The sequence below is a fragment of the Cetorhinus maximus genome, chromosome 3 (assembly GCF_964194155.1).
Source record: "Cetorhinus maximus chromosome 3, sCetMax3.hap1.1, whole genome shotgun sequence".
Lineage (NCBI taxonomy): Eukaryota > Metazoa > Chordata > Chondrichthyes > Lamniformes > Cetorhinidae > Cetorhinus > Cetorhinus maximus.
The window spans coordinates 79234925-79250613 of NC_135881.1; the positions used below are offsets into that span (position 1 = coordinate 79234925).

At 42.3% G+C, this 15689-nt stretch overlaps 1 protein-coding gene across 1 annotated transcript in view; it reads left to right on the forward strand.

Annotated features, from left to right (window-relative positions):
• Positions 1 to 5295: 5295 nt before the first annotated feature.
• The window catches only part of LOC144678744 (cullin-1), a 129588-nt gene continuing 119194 nt past the window's right edge, over positions 5296 to 15689 (forward strand). The window contains exon 1 of the mRNA XM_078538607.1: positions 5296 to 5492. The gene's annotated coding sequence lies outside the window, so the exon portion shown is untranslated. The remainder of the gene's footprint in view (positions 5493 to 15689) is intronic.

Below are 15689 nucleotides of genomic sequence, written 5' to 3' on the forward strand. Positions count from 1 at the left end.
GACTAGCCATTTAAATACTGTGACTGCAAGATCAAGTCAGAAGCTAATGCCTCTGTGGTGAGTAACTCACCTCCTGACTCCCTAAAGCCTGTCCACCATCTAAAAGACACAAGCTAAGAGTGTGATGGCCTGGATGGGTGCAGTTCCAACAACACTTAAGATTGACATCATCCATGACAAAGCAGCCCACTTGATTGGCACCCCATCCACAAACATTCACTCCCTCCACCACCAACGCACAGTGACAGCAGTGTGTATCATCTACAAGATGCACAGCAGGAATTCACCAAGGCTCTTTCGACAACACCTTCATAACCTACCATCTAAAAGGACAAGGGCAGCAGATTTTTTTTTATTCGTTCATGGGATGTGGGCGTTGCTGGCTAGACCATCATTTATTGCCCATCCTTAATTTCCCTTGCTCAGAGGGCATTTTAAGAGTCAACCACATGTCAGCCAGACCAGCTAAGTACGGCATATTTCCTTCCCTAAAGGACATTAGTGAACCAGATGGGTTTTTGTGACAATCGGCAATGGTCGTGTGGTCATCATAAGGCTTTTAATTCCATGTTTATATTGAATTCAAATTTCACCATCTGCCATGGTTCAAGAAGGCAGCTCACCACCACCTTCTCAAGGGCAGTTAGGGATGGGCAATAAATGCTGGCCTAGTCAGCAATACCCACATACGTGAATGAATAAATAAAAAAATCTCCGCACTCCGCACTTGCTTCTTTGATCTCTCCTAAGGAGAGTACCTCAATGTCTTGTAAATCTTCAACTTCATAGACTCTGTTTCCTTTTAAAACTTTTTTTCTTTCTCAGTGTCCTGCCTGTTTTTTCTACTCCGACATACTGCCTGAAAATGCCCCATCTTCTTGCACCAATGGCATTGCGTGTCTTTGGCAGGATAATTGCCATGTCTTTCTCCTCCACATCAGCAACAGCTATACTGGGCTACTGCCATGAATTGCTTTTCATGCTGCATGTGTCTCTTTCTGCCTATTTTCTCTTGTTTATGTCTGACGAATTCAACTGTATCTGTTACTTTAAGATTCAGCCTATCTCCCTCTCCACTGACTACCGATCGGTTCTGGCTCCTGATCTCGGCTTGCCTACTTAATTGATTGCCTTCACCAGCATCAAGTCTCCAGGGACTGCAAATTATGTGATAATGCATCATCCACTACTCCAACAACTATTTTGTTGTGAATTAGCTCCTCTTTCAGATTACCACACACAGTCTTCCGCTAATCGGTATGAATCATTAATAAATGTGCAGATCCTTTTCCTGCATCTCTAGCTACATTTATTGAATTTTGCGTGTTGTGTTCTTGTGGAGATTGAAACATGTCTCCAATGCATCAATGGCTTCAGCATTCGTTGCGTTGCCCTCATCGATCCCCAGTGTAACCAGGATGTCGTCTGTACGGTTACCCATTGCGTACGAAAGTGTACTGACCTGCTCACAGTCTGGTTTTGCCGCGAGTCCTGGTGCAGTGTGAAATCGAGGGAATCTCCTGTACTACTTTGGCCATGCTTCAGCCTTATTGAGGTCTGTGACTGCCTTGAAGTGCTCCAGTAGAGGTAGAGATGTTTTATTACCCTCTTTTTTTTAACTGCTGCCTACCATATATTATTGTGTTGTTGGGTTGGAGTAGTTTCAATAACTTCCAAAGGCTGTTAGTAGCAAATACTCTAACATTATTGTAACATATTTACAGTTATAAGAACACACCCTTACACTACCTTTTCTCCATGCTGCTTTCTCCTAGACTCTCTCAGATTACGAGTATATGTCACTTCCTTCCATAACATCACAGTCTATCACAGTTGCCCCTTTATGGTACTTAGTCTAACATACTCTATTAGGCTACATTCTCCAGGGATCTACTCCTGGGGTTCAGCTTTTCACTATACGTAAATGATTTAGTTGAAGGAATACATAGTTGTACTGTATTTTCAAGTTTTCAGATGACACTAAGGAGGCACTGTAAGTTGGGTAAATGAGAGCAGAAAGTTACAAAGGGACACAGTGTGAGTGAATGGGCAGAAATTTGCAGATGGCATTCAATAAGGGGAGGTGTGTGGGCATCCATGTTGAATCAGAGAAATATAAATCAGAATATTATATTAATGTGGAGAAACTTGAAACTGTGGAATAGCAAAGCAATATAAGTGACCCAAAAATCAGTAAACACTAGTTTCAGTTGCATACATAGAGAGAAAATATTTATTTTGGTGTGAATCCAGAGTAAGGAGTATAATTAAATTAATTTAGAAATTACAGCTAGGGCAGTTAGGAGTGGAGTGAAATCAGCAACTACAATGAGGTTGTAGAAATCAGAACTCACTTCCAAAAATCAGTGAATGCTGGGTCAATTGAAGTAATCAAGACTGATATGGATAAATTTTTATTAGGTAATGGTACCAAGGGATATGGATCACATGTGAGTAAATGGAGTTGAGGTACAGATCACTTGTAATATAATAATGGTGGAATAGGCTTAAGGGGTTGAGTGGCCTCTGCCTCATCTGGAAGCGATCGTGATATGATTGAATTTTACAATCAGTTTGAGGGAGAGAATAGTGGGTCCAAGACTACTATTTTAAACTTAAATAAGGGCAATTATAATGACATGAAAGCACAGCTAGGAAAAGTAAACTGGCAAATTAGGTTAAGGCAGAGGTCAATAGAGATGCAGTGGAGGACATTTAAGGGAATATTTCAGAATATACAGAATAGGTGCATTCCAATGAGAAAGAAAAATTTCAAGGTGGAGCACTCACCACTTGTGGTTAACTAAAAAAATTAAAGATAGTATCAAACTTAAAGAAACACATATAATTACGCAAAGATGGGTGGCAAGTCAGAAGATTGGACAGAATATAAAAAACAGTAAAGAATGACCAAAAGATTGATAAGGAAGGAAAAAATTAAAGGACGAGAGAAAGTTAGCTAGAAATATAAAGACGAATAGTAAGAATTTCTATAGGTATTTTAAAAAGAAAAGAGTCAACAAGTGAGTGTTGGTCCTATAGAAAGTGAGTCTGGAGAATTAATAATGGAAAATAAGGAGATGGCAGATGAATTGAACCAGTATTTTGCATCAGTCTTCACTATAAAGGATACAATAGCTGTAAATCAAGAAATGTAAGGTAGGGAGGAGCTCAGGAAAATTACAATATCCAGGGAAGTGGTACTGAGAAAATTGTTGGAGCTGTGGGCTGACAAGTCCCTAAGTCCTGATGGACTTCATCATAGGGTCATAAAAGAAGTGGCTAGTGAGATAGTTTATGCATTGGTTTTAATTTTCCAAAATTCCCTAGATTCAGGGAAGGTTCCATTAGATTGGAAAATAGTGAATGTAACTCCTTTATTCAAAAATGGAGATAGAAAGCAGGAAACCACAGGCCAGTTGTCGTAACATCCCTCATAGGGAAAATGTTATAAGCTATTCAGGGTAATCAGGCAGAGTCAACATGGTTTTGTGAAAGAGAAATCATGTTTAACTAATTTATTGGAGTTCCCTGAAGAAGTAATATATGCTGTGGATAAAGGGGAACTGGTGGATGAACTGTTTTCATATTTCTGGAAGGCATTTGATAAGGTGCCACATCAAAGGTTATTGCAAAAAATAAAAGCTCACGGTGTAGGGGGTAACATACTGGCACGGATAGAAATTTGGCTAGCTAACAGAAAACAGAGGGTAGGCATAAATGGGTCATTTTCTGGTTGACAAGATGTAACAAGGGGTGTGTCACAGGGATCAGTGCTGGGGCCTCAACTTTGAACAATTTATATAAATGACTTGGATGAAGGGACCAAAGGTATGGTTGCTAAATTTGTTGATGATACAAAGGTAGGTAGGATAGTAAGATGTGAAGAACACACAAGCAGATTACAAAAGGGATATAGATAGGTTATGTGAGTAGGCAAAAATCTGGCAAATGGAGTATAACGTGAGAAAGTGTGAAATTGTCCATTTTGACAGGAAAAATAAAAAGAAGCATTATCTAATTGGGAGAGATTGCAGTGCTCGGAGATGCAGAAGGATCTAGGGGTCCTGCAGCATGAATTGCAAAAGATTAGTATGCAGGTACAGCATGTAATTAGGAAAGCTAATAGAATGTTATCATTTATTGCGAGGGTAGTTGAATACAAAAGTAAGAGGTTATGCTTCAGTTATACAGGGCACTGGTGAGATCACATCTGGACTACTGTGTACAGTATTGGTCTCCTTATTTAAGGATGTAAATGTATTGGAAGCAGTTCAGAGAAGGTTTATTAAACCTTCTGGATTGGGCTGGTTCCCTTATGAGGAAAGATTGGGACAGGCTGTTTATCCGCTGGAGTTTAGAAAAGGGGCGACTTGATTGAAACGTATAAGACCCTGAGGAATCTTGACAGGGTCGATGTGAGGAGGATGTTTGTGGGAGAATCTAGAACTAGGGATCACAGTTTAAAAATAAGGGGTCGCCCATTTAGGATAGAGATGAGGAGAATTTTTTCTCTCCAAGGGTGGCGAGTCTTTGGAGCCCTTTTTCTCAAAAAGCAGTGGAAGCAGCGTTTTTTGAATACTTTTAAGGTAGAGGTAGATAAATTCTTGACAAGCAAGGGGGTGAAAGGTTATCCGGGTAGGCAGGAATGTGGGGTTGAGGTTACTTTCAGATCAGCCATGATCTCATTGAATGGCAGAGCAGGCTGGAAGGGCCCAGTGGCCTACTCCTGTGCTTAATTCATATGTAAGTGACCCTTTGGTAAGACTGCCTTCAGGTTTATTTTAAAGTCACAACTAAGAAGTCGGAATGCCGAAACACACTGAATATTTGGGTATATGATGTTCGTCTCGGAGGCGCACATTCATAATTTGATTGCGTGAATCCTTTGAGTTGGTATCAAATCTATAATCACATAGATAAGATTGCGTGCATCAAAACAGTTTAAAATCAGTGGATGGCACCTTGCGGAGTCAAAGCAAACGTTGAAAATATTTCCGTTCATTTTTGTATTAAACTTGAAAATAGTGTTGGAAATTTGAGTATAAAATTCAACCAATTGAGCGCAATAATTGTTAGATTAACGCTGTTGGATTTAACAGTAAACGAGTTGGCTTCTCAAAATAAAACAGTCGCAATCAAGATTTTCCGGGGAGCGCGGCAGCTTCAGGTCGATTCTCTTCTATAATAAACAATCTCTCCTGCAATATTTTTTTTGGTCGGGAATGACGACACGTGTTTGGCTCCTCGTCATTTTACTAAAACAAACTGTTGGGGAAATAACCAAGTGGCGGTGCAGCTTGAAGCTGCAGAGAGCGAGGGAGAGGCTGGATTGTGGGCGAGGAGCGGAACTGTTGTTTAAGGAATTAGTTGCAGGCGGCGGGGCGGAACCTGCGGAGCGGAGGCGCCGGGAGTCGGTTGGAAAATTAAATCGGAAGAAAAGAGGCGAAGCGGAGGGAGCGGCCGAAGGCGGCAGTGACGGGGCTGCGATGGTGAGTGAAGCAGAGGCGGGGAGACGAGAAGGAGAAGAGCTGGAGAGGAGCTTCATCGGGCCCCATTCCTCCTGACTCACCGTGACTCGGGCCGTTTGCTGGAGGCCGGAACCGCCGCCATGTTGTTGTCGGCAGAGCCCGAGGCCCAGGGACAGGCCCGGCCCCTCACCCTCCACCCCCCTTGGCCCCTCACCCCCTACCCCCCTTGGCCCCTCACCCCCTACCCCACTTGGCCCCCCCCACCCACCCCACTTGGCCCCCCCCACCCACCCCACTTGGCCCCCCCACCTCACCCCCCTTGGCCCCCCCACCTCACCTCCCTTGCCCCCCACCGGCCCTCCTCTCCCTCTCCCCTCCCCCCTCCCGGCCCCCCTCTCCCTCTCCCCTCCCGGCCCCCCTCCCGGCCCCCCTCCTCTCCCTCTCCCCTCCCGGCCCCCCTCCTCTCCCTCTCCCCTCCCGGCCCCCCTCCTCTCCCTCTCCCCTCCCGGCCCCCCTCCTCTCCCTCTCCTCTCCCTCTCCCCTCCCGGCCCCCCTCCTCTCCCCCACCTCCTACCCCGGCTCCCCCCTCCTACGTTGGCCCACCACTCCTCTCCGCTTCTACCCCGGCCTCCTGCACCCCCTCCCCCAGGTCTGCACTGAAGGTATCGGGGAGGGTCGCTGTAGTGAAGCGGGAGGTCTCTCTGACTCAGGCCTCCCGCTTCTACTTTTCGGTGATCACAAATCTGAGAGTCCGGGCTGTTCCCCTGCGCTGGGCTCGGTGAGAGGGAGCCGGGCCCTGGGATTCCTCGTGTTTGTGGCGCATTAACGAGGAGCCCATGAGCATCCGCTTTGCGTCTGCAAACAAACCTTCGCCCGTCCCTGGTCTGTTTTTAGAAATAAACCGGGATCCCCTCTGGGTTTCCGGGACCGAGTCCTCGGTCTCTGATCCTATTTGACTTTGTGCGCGGGATTGGCGGCGACTGTTCGGGATTCGGCCGGGTCTTGAGCCTCGGCCGTAAACTGATATAGTGATGCCTGGTGGTTTTTAAAAAATAATATAGATCTGGGTTTCCACATGTAACCGACATTCTGGTGCTTTTTTTTAAAGAAACGAATTAAATGGTTACGAAACCTCGCACAATCGCCGCTTAAACCGTCATGTTTGCAGTTCTATGACTTGAACACCTTGTCTCTGCCAATAAAACTAATTTTTATTTGTAGGATTGCGTTGCACCAAGAAATTATTTTCCATTATTCGACCCAGCAGTTCTGCTTTGTCAAAGTTTTTGTGCAATGACGCACTGTAATATTTGCTTCTACTAAGTGCTTCAGTGAGTGGATATGAAACAGCGATTGTTCTGTTCATAACTTGATCTTTCCAGCGTGTTGTGAAAATAGTTTTAGTAGCTAGGATGTTAGTGTTGCTGCTTCATAATTTTGTGGTACTGTATTTTATCAAGTACTGTAAAAGACTGAGATTTGTACTTGAAAAAGGACGTCAAAACAGCAGTGTACCCATTTTATGCTTGCAGTTATTTAGTTTAAACCAAGAACTGGTATTTTTCTGAGTAGCAGTTGAGCAAAGTCAATCTCTGTCCTCCCTGAGGAAAGGGAAGGAAGGCCTTGGGTCGAGCTGGAGCCAAGTTTGTTCCAGTGTGACAGATTCAGTAATCTGATATGAGCCAGGGAGTTCTGCAGTACTCAAGGGCACTTTTGGATCATTGACCAGCTTGCAAATTTATGTGAGGTGTACCTCAGTGGTTGCTGGAATTCTAGAAAACTGTACGAATGCATGTTATAGATAGAATGGTCCATTGGAGCAAGCAGCACAAAGCTATGTGGCTATATTTGATGAAGCCTACACACACTTTGGGTACACACTTGCATCAATTTCTGCCTAAGCTTGGAGGCACTTAAGCATGTTGATGTGTTTCTTTGGGTGTTGATAATTCTATTCTGTGGCTCAGATGGTAATAGTTATGGTTTAATTTTTTTTATTCTTTCATAGGATGTGGGCATCACTGGCAGGCCAGCATTTATTGCCCATCCCTAATTGCCCTTGAATTGAGTGGCCATTTCAGATGGCAGTTAAGAGTCAACCATTGTTGTGGGTCTGGAGTCACATGTAGGCTAGACAGGATAAGAATAACAGATTTCCATCCTTAAAGGACATTAGTGAACCAGATGGTTTTTATGACTCTTTTCGTGGCCACCACTACTTAGTTTTCAATTCCAGACTTAAATTCCAGCTACTGTGGTGGAATTTGAACCTGTGTCCCCAGCACTTTAGCCTAGGCCTCTGGATTATTAGCCCAGTGACATTACCACTATGTCACCATCTCTATACACTGCAGCCATGATGCGCCGATGGTGGGGGGAGTGAATGCTTTTGGTAGTGAATGGGGTGCCAATAAAGTGGGCTGCTTTGTCCTGGATGGTGCTGGAGATGCGTCCATCCAGGCAAGTGGAGAGAATTCCGCCACACTCCTGAGTGACTTGCTTGTGGTGGAAAGATTTTGGAGAGTTGGGAGGTTGCTTGCTACAGAATTCCCAGTCTCTGAGCTGTTCTTGCAGCCACTGTATGTATATGGCTGGTCTAGATCAATTTCTGGTCAATCATGACCCCACAGTATATTAATAATGGTTTTGACAATGTTAATACTATTGAATGTCAAGGAGAGATGGTTAGATTCTGTCTTGCTGGAAATGGTCATTGCCTGGCACTTGTGTGGCTTGCATATCACTTGCCACTTATCAGCCAAAGCCTGAATGTTGTCCAGGCCTTGCTGGATGTGGTCACAGACTACTTCACTACTTGAGGGGTAGTGAGTGGAACTAAACAGTACAATCATCAGCAAACAGAAGAAGTAGATGATGGCTGGGCCTGGGATGTTGTCCTTGGGGACTCCTGCAGCAGTATCCTGCAATCATCTTTCTTTGTGCTAGGTATGACTCCAATCAGTGGAAAGCTTTTCCTCTGATTCCTATTGACTTCAATTTTGCTACGTCTCTTTGATGTCAAGGGCAGGTACTATTGACTTGCCTCTATAATTCAGCTCTTTTGTCCATGTTTGGATCAAGGCTGTAATGAAATCTGGAGTCAAATGAGCCTGGTGAGCCCAAATTGAGTAAGTGCTGCTTGATAGTACTACCAACTTTCCAGCACTTTGATGATTGAGTGGTCGGATGGGGCAGTAATTGGCTGGATTAGATTTGTCCTGGTTTGTGTAGTGGTTTTGATACGCCGAATGGCTTTTGGGAGCAGTTAAGAGTGAACCAGATTGCTATGGCCCTGGTGTCATGTAGGCCAGGTTTTCTTCTCTGAAGCACATTAGCAGAACATGGTTTTGTTTTTTACTAGACTCTGGCAGTTTCATGGTCACCGTTTCTGATACTAGCCTTTTGTTTCCGATTTATTTAATCAATGTCTGAACTCAAATTCCCCAGCTGCTGATATGGGATTTGAACTTGTTTTTCCAGATCGTTAGGCCTCTGGATTACTAGACTAGTGACTTAACCACAATGCTCTGTACCCCTCCATATGTTCTTTATGTCTGAAGTGCAGATCTTGTAAATTCATCTGGAACAGTTATTACTAACTTAGAATTTATGATTAATGCTACTCCCTTCAGATTGCTGCTGTATACTGTAATAATATTCATAGCTACAAAGTTTTGACTTTGTGTACTGTTTCCCATCTATAGTCCATGGCAGCACTCAAATGATCAGTTCAAAAATTACTTATTTTTTTGCATAACTCTTTTTAAAGAAAATTAGATTGCTGTCTATAGTCATTTATGAAGGTGTCGTAAAAATTTGCTCAAAAGATTTCCTGGTTCATTGGCTTTGGGGATGTTGGGGGTGGTCTGCTATTTTCTGTTGACCCAGCTAATTTTAGTAAATAAATTGCGGTAGCAGAATTGTTGCTTAATGGACAAGACTTGTAGATGCTGTAATTTTATTTTAAGTTTATTTTATGTAAAAAAGATTGGACAATTTGTGAATTTTGCATTCCTTTATTAAACTTGGAACAGGAAACTGCATAATTATGATGAGCCCTGTGTTGTGCTGATGTGGGATTTGTATTACTGCCCTCTGTGCAAATAGAAATGGAAAATCAGGATACGCGTGTGTCTAAAAAGATGGATTAACATCTGGTGTGTATTCCAGCTTCTTCTGTATTTGTTTCAGATTTCCAATATTTGTAGTTCTTTTTGCTTGCACTACTTTTAGAAAGGAACAAGAAGGACATTGAATTCTGTTAGGACTGATTAATACATTTTTTGTGTTAGCCTGATGACATGAAAATTTGTATATCATTCAAGTGTAGAATGGCTGCTATGTTTGGAGCTTGGTTTAGATCACAATGAATAAAAGATAATATTTTACAAAAATTCAGCTTCGTTTCAGAACTTCATCTCTATATCTAAAAGAAACTAACATACTGGAATATCAAACTATGTTCAGAGTGCAGTATGGATTGGAATGTGCTACAGATATGACTTGGTTATTTCTTTTTCTAAATGGTCAGTGCAACACATATGCTTGCAGAGGGGCTCTGTTTTTAATCTCTTAAGTGAGGAGAGGCAAAGTAAACTACAGTAAATGCTGTGGTATGCCGAGGCTGACACAAAGAGTCTACAGAGGGATATAGACAGGTTAAGTGAGTGGGCAAAAACATGGCAGATGGAATATAATATGGGAAAGTGTGAGGTTATGCACTGTGGCAGGAAGAATAAAGGAGCTGAATATTATTTAAATGGAGAAAGACTGAAGGAAGCTGCAGCACTGAGGGATTTGGGGAACTCGTGTATGAATCCCAAAAAGCTAGCATACAAGTTCAGGTAATAGGTAAGGCAAATGGAAAGTTGGCCTTTATTTCAAAGGGAATGGAATATAAAAATAGAGAAGTCTTTCTAAAATTATACAAGGCACTAGTTAGACCACACTTAGAATACTGTGCACAGTTTTGGTCCCCTTATCCAAGATATATTGGCATTGGAAGCAATCTAGAGAATGTTCACGAGGTTGATCCCGAGGATGGAGGGATTTTCTTATGAGGAGAGGTTGAGTTGGCTGGGCCTGTACTCATTGGAGTTTAGAAGAATGAGAGGTGACCTTATTGAAACATATAAGATTCTTAGAGGGTTTGACCTGGTAGATGCTGGGAGGTTGTTTCCCCTTGTGGGAGAGTCTAGGAGAGGGCATAATCTCAGTGTAAGGGGGCGCCTACTTCAAAATAGATAAGGAATTTCTTCTCTGAGGATAGTCAATCTGTGGAATTCTTTACTGTAGAGGCTGGGTTGTTAAGTGTATTTAAGGCAGAGATAGACAGATTTTTAATCAGTAAGGGAATCAAGGGTTATGGGGAAAAGGCAGGGGAAAGTGGAGTTGAGGATTATCAGATCAGCCATGATCTCATTGAATGGTGGAGCAGGCTCGATGGGCCGAATGGCCTACTCCTCTTACGTCTTAAGGTCTAAAGCACAGGGGAGTGGGACTAATTGGATAGCTATTTCAAAGAATGGTCTTCTGTGCTCTGTTATTGCATAATTCTCCAATTTTTGTACAATTGTGTAGTCCTTGAATAATTGACAGGCATATATCGTCACTCTGGTAGAGTTGTACAGTTAGCCTCCATTGAGCTGAAACCTGCCCATTTTATATGAATGTGTGTGGATATTTCCTGGTAGGATTTCCAGGATGAACCACCTTTCTCTAGGTTAAGGAACAAGTGTGATGCTGAGCAACTGATTAACCTCTTGTATGACTTCATCAGGAGATAGTATTAGGTAATCAAGTATAGATTGATGTGGGTGGTAGTGGAGAAAGAAAACCTGCCATTTTATTCATAGTTGATAAATAGTTTTCTAGGTGAAAAAGCCAATTCTTTAATTGTGTCTTTCAGGTAATCTAGATTCTTCCTAGGAAACAGCAGAAAAATGTCTGATGGAAGTTGTGATAGTTCTTTGTTGAATATTGCCGTGACTCGTCGAATGGATGTAGGATTTCTGAAAACTTGCTAGAATAAAGGGAGATACTGAACTTGTATAATTTGAGATGCCTGAACTGCTAGAGGACATTTGGAGTTATAGTAGAAGCTAGAAGTTGGGATATCTCTCTGTATGAGAGGTTAGTTGTATTCTTTCAGTTTAGCCATTATGTGCCCTGATTGCACGTAAATTTATCAACCTTTCAGAAAAATTTTAATCCGATCTTAAGGTGCTTTGCAAAGATATTTTGCTTTTCCGCTTTGGGAAAATAGTGTTGCCTTCATTCTGCTACCTTACAAACAATGACAGAATTTGTATTCTTGTTATCTAGAATGTTTCGCTTCACTTTGGGGTTGTAATGGCTAATACAACTAATGATGAGAGCAAAACCTGAAATCAAGATGTCTGATAGCAATAGTGTATTTGTGATGAAAGCTTAGTCAGATATTACACTGCAGTGCATTTGTGCTTTTCTGTACTTAGTTTGGGTACTCTGTTAATTGTGTTTCACTGTATGCAGGTAGTGGGCATTAACTGGGGTTTCACTTGAGCACATATAAAGAGACACTGATTGAAACTGTGGTATTCTTGAATGAGCAATGTTTAACTCTGTAAATAAATATAATACTAAGTAAAGATTGACTTCAGCTAGCTGTCCAGAGATTAAACACCCAGTGTCTACAATAGGCACCATTGAGTACAGTATGTTGAGATACAGAGTGAAGATCCCACATGTCTGAGCTGATAGTGTGCCTTAGCCCTAATCTTAGAAGAATACTTGAACTGCACCAGTGGGAGAAAAAGCCCAAACTAGCTTTCGTTAAGACCCCAGATTTCAATTTTCTCACACTTTTCGGGTATGTAACCATTATGAACTGGATCGAAACTCCCAACATTGATCTCAGTAGCAATTAGCAGAAAATTTGTAAAGTTAAGTATCTTTTGGGGCCCTCACAGCTCCTCAAACACTTGCCCCAACTATCACTGAGACAGGCACTTGCCTGGTTCCATTCTTACATATCCAGTAATAGTAAGAGAATTACCTGCAATGGCATCTCTTCTCCCTGGTGTCTCGTGATGATCGATCTTTGGCCTCCTCCTATTTCTCATTTATAAGCTTCCCTTCAGTGGCATCATCTGAAAACTCTTGTCAGTTTCCACATGCACACTGATGATAGCCAACTTTATCTTCCCACCCACTGTCTCGACCCTTTCACAGAATCTAAATTCACACTGCTTGTTTGACATCTTGTACTGGATTAGCAGAAATTTGCTCCAACTAAACATTGAGAAGACCAAAGCTGTTGCCCTTGGTCACTGCCACAAACTCTGTTCCCTAGCCAGCTACTCCATCTTGCTCCATGGCACCTGCTTGTATCTGAGCCAGACTTTTCACAACCTTGGTGTAATGTAGTGAGCTTCTGACCACTAATACACACCATTGCTATTTTCACCTCCTAATGTTACTCAACTCCACCCCCACCTCAGCTCATCTGCTGCTGAAACCCTCATCCATGCCTTTATTACCTGTAGAGTTAACTATTCTAAAGCACTCCTGGCTGGCCTCCCATGTTCTACCCTTTGTAAACTTGAGATCACCCAGAATTCTGCCACAAGACCTGTTTACCATTCACCATTGCACTCGCTGACCCTCATAGACCAATCCTTTTGCTGTCAAGGACCTAGGTTCTGAAATTCCTGCCCTAAATTTTCCCAACTCTAATTCTCTCTCCTTTAAGATGCTCCTTGAAACCTACCTCTTTGTGCCCAATATTATGGTGATTTGCCCTATATCTGCTTGTGTGTCAAGTTTTACTTGATAAGCCTGTGAAGCGCTTTGTGACGTTTTATTATGTTAAAGGTGTTATATAAATGCAAGTTGCTGTTGCTTGCCCACACCCGAATTTGAAGTGGGTTTCTCGTTCTCCTCCCCACCTTTCAAACATGATGGCTGACCTTTTAACATAGTGACATTTCAGTTAATAGAAAAACCTCAGTATGAGTTGTTTGAGAAGAATTCTTGGTTGTATACTGCTGCACGTGAACATTGAGAACTGGTTCAGTATTCTCGACTATTTCAGATCATTAATTGTTGCATGAATTGATTAGCTCTGTCAGTATATGATCTTGCCATGGCTTTGCTGGCAGTGAGTTGGGTGATGCACTGTTTTAACAAAGGGATGTTTAAGCATCTGGGGGAAATTATTGGGTTTATAGATTTCTTGAATTTTTACCTTTTTTTGTATTTAGTGGGACAGCCTGAGTATTGAATAACTCTCTCATTGTGATTATCAGGACTTGTTCCCTGTATCTCAATCCCTGGAATGTACACCAATCACAGAATTGTTACAGCATAGAAGGAAGGCATTCGGCCTCACATGCCTGTGCCGGCTCTCCATAGGAGCAAGTTACCTAGTGTCACTCCCCTGCCTTCTCCCTGTAGCCCTGCACATTCATCCTTTTCAAATAACAGTCCAATCGCTTCTTTAATGCCTCAATTGTGCAGGCAGGTTAACACACTCAGTGCATTCCAGATCCTAACCACTTGCTGTGTGAAATAGTTTTTCCTCATGTCGCTGTTGCTTCTTTTGCCAATTACCTTAAATCTGCCTTCAAGTTCTTGATCCTTCCACCAATAGGAACATTTTTCTTTCCCTATCTACCCTGTCCAGTCCTCTTGTGATTCTGAATACCCATATCAAATTTTCTCCCAACCTTCTTCAAGGTAAACAGTGCAATCTTCTCCAATTTATCTGCATAACTGAAGTTCCTCATCCCTGGAACCGCTCTCATGAATCTTTTCTGCACTCTTTCTAATGACTTTACATCTTCCCTAAAGTGCGTTGCCCTGAACTGGAACAATACTCTAGTTGAGGCTGAACCAGTGTCCTTTATAAGTTTAACATAACTTCCTTGCTTTTATACTCAATGCCATTCTTAATAAAGCCTAGGATGTTGTGTACTTTATTAATCGTGCTCTCAACCTGTCCTGCCACCTTCAATGATTTATGCACATACGTACTCAGGTCCCTCTGCTCCTGCACTCCCTTAAAAATGTTTATTTTATTTTGTGTCTCCTCTTTCTACCTACCAAAATGAATCACTTATATATGAACATATGAATTAAGGGCAGGAGTAGGCCATTTGGCCCCTCAAACCTGCCCCTCCATTCAATAAGACGATAGCTGATCAGATTGTGTACTCAACTCTATACTCCATGTACCCCTAGTAACCTTAGATTCTCAACTACCAAGGGAGTCAATCTACCTCTGCCTTAAAAATATTCATTGAGCCTGCCTCCACTGCAGTCTGGGGAAGAGAGTTCCAATGATTCACAACCCTGAGAGAAAAAATTCTTCTCATCTCCATCTTAGATGGGAGACCTCCTATTTTTAAACTGTCCCTTAGTTCTAGCCTCTCCCGCAAGGGGAAACATTCTTTCAGCATCCACCCTGTCAAGTCCCCTCAGGGTCTTGTATGTTTCAATAAGATCATCTCTCAATCTTCTAAACTCCAGTGGATATAGGCCCAGCCTGTCTAACCTTTCTCACAAGATCCCCTGCCCCCCCAATCCCAGATCTCAATCAAGTGAACCTTCTCTGAACTGCTTCTAACACATTTATATCCTTTCTTAAATAAGGAGACCAAAACTGTACACAAGATTCTAGATGTGGTCACACCAACACCCTGTACAACTGTAGCAAACATCCCTAATTTTATATTCCATTCCCCTTGCAATAAATGACAACATTCCATTTGCCTTCCTAATCACTTGCTGTACCCTTATACTAACTTTTTGTGATTCGTGTACCAGGATATCCAGATCTTTCTGTACCTCAAGAGTTCTGCAATCTCGCTCCAATTTAATAATATGCTGCTTCTCTATTTTTCCTGCCAAAATGGACAAGTTCACATTTTCCTACATTATACTCCATCTGCCAAATTTTTGCCCACACACTTAACCTTTGTCACTTTGCAGACTCCTTCTGTCCTCTTCACAACTTAGTTTCTGACCTATCTTTGTGTCATCTGCAAATTTAACAAGCATACAATTGGTCCCTTCATCCAAGTCATTGAAATAGATTGTAAATAGTTGAGGCCCCAACATTGATCCCTGTGCCACTCTACTCGTCACATCTTGCCGACCCGCCAGCTATCCCTACTGTCTGCTTCGTGTTAGCTAACCAATCCTCTATCCATGATAATATGTTACCCACTACTCCAT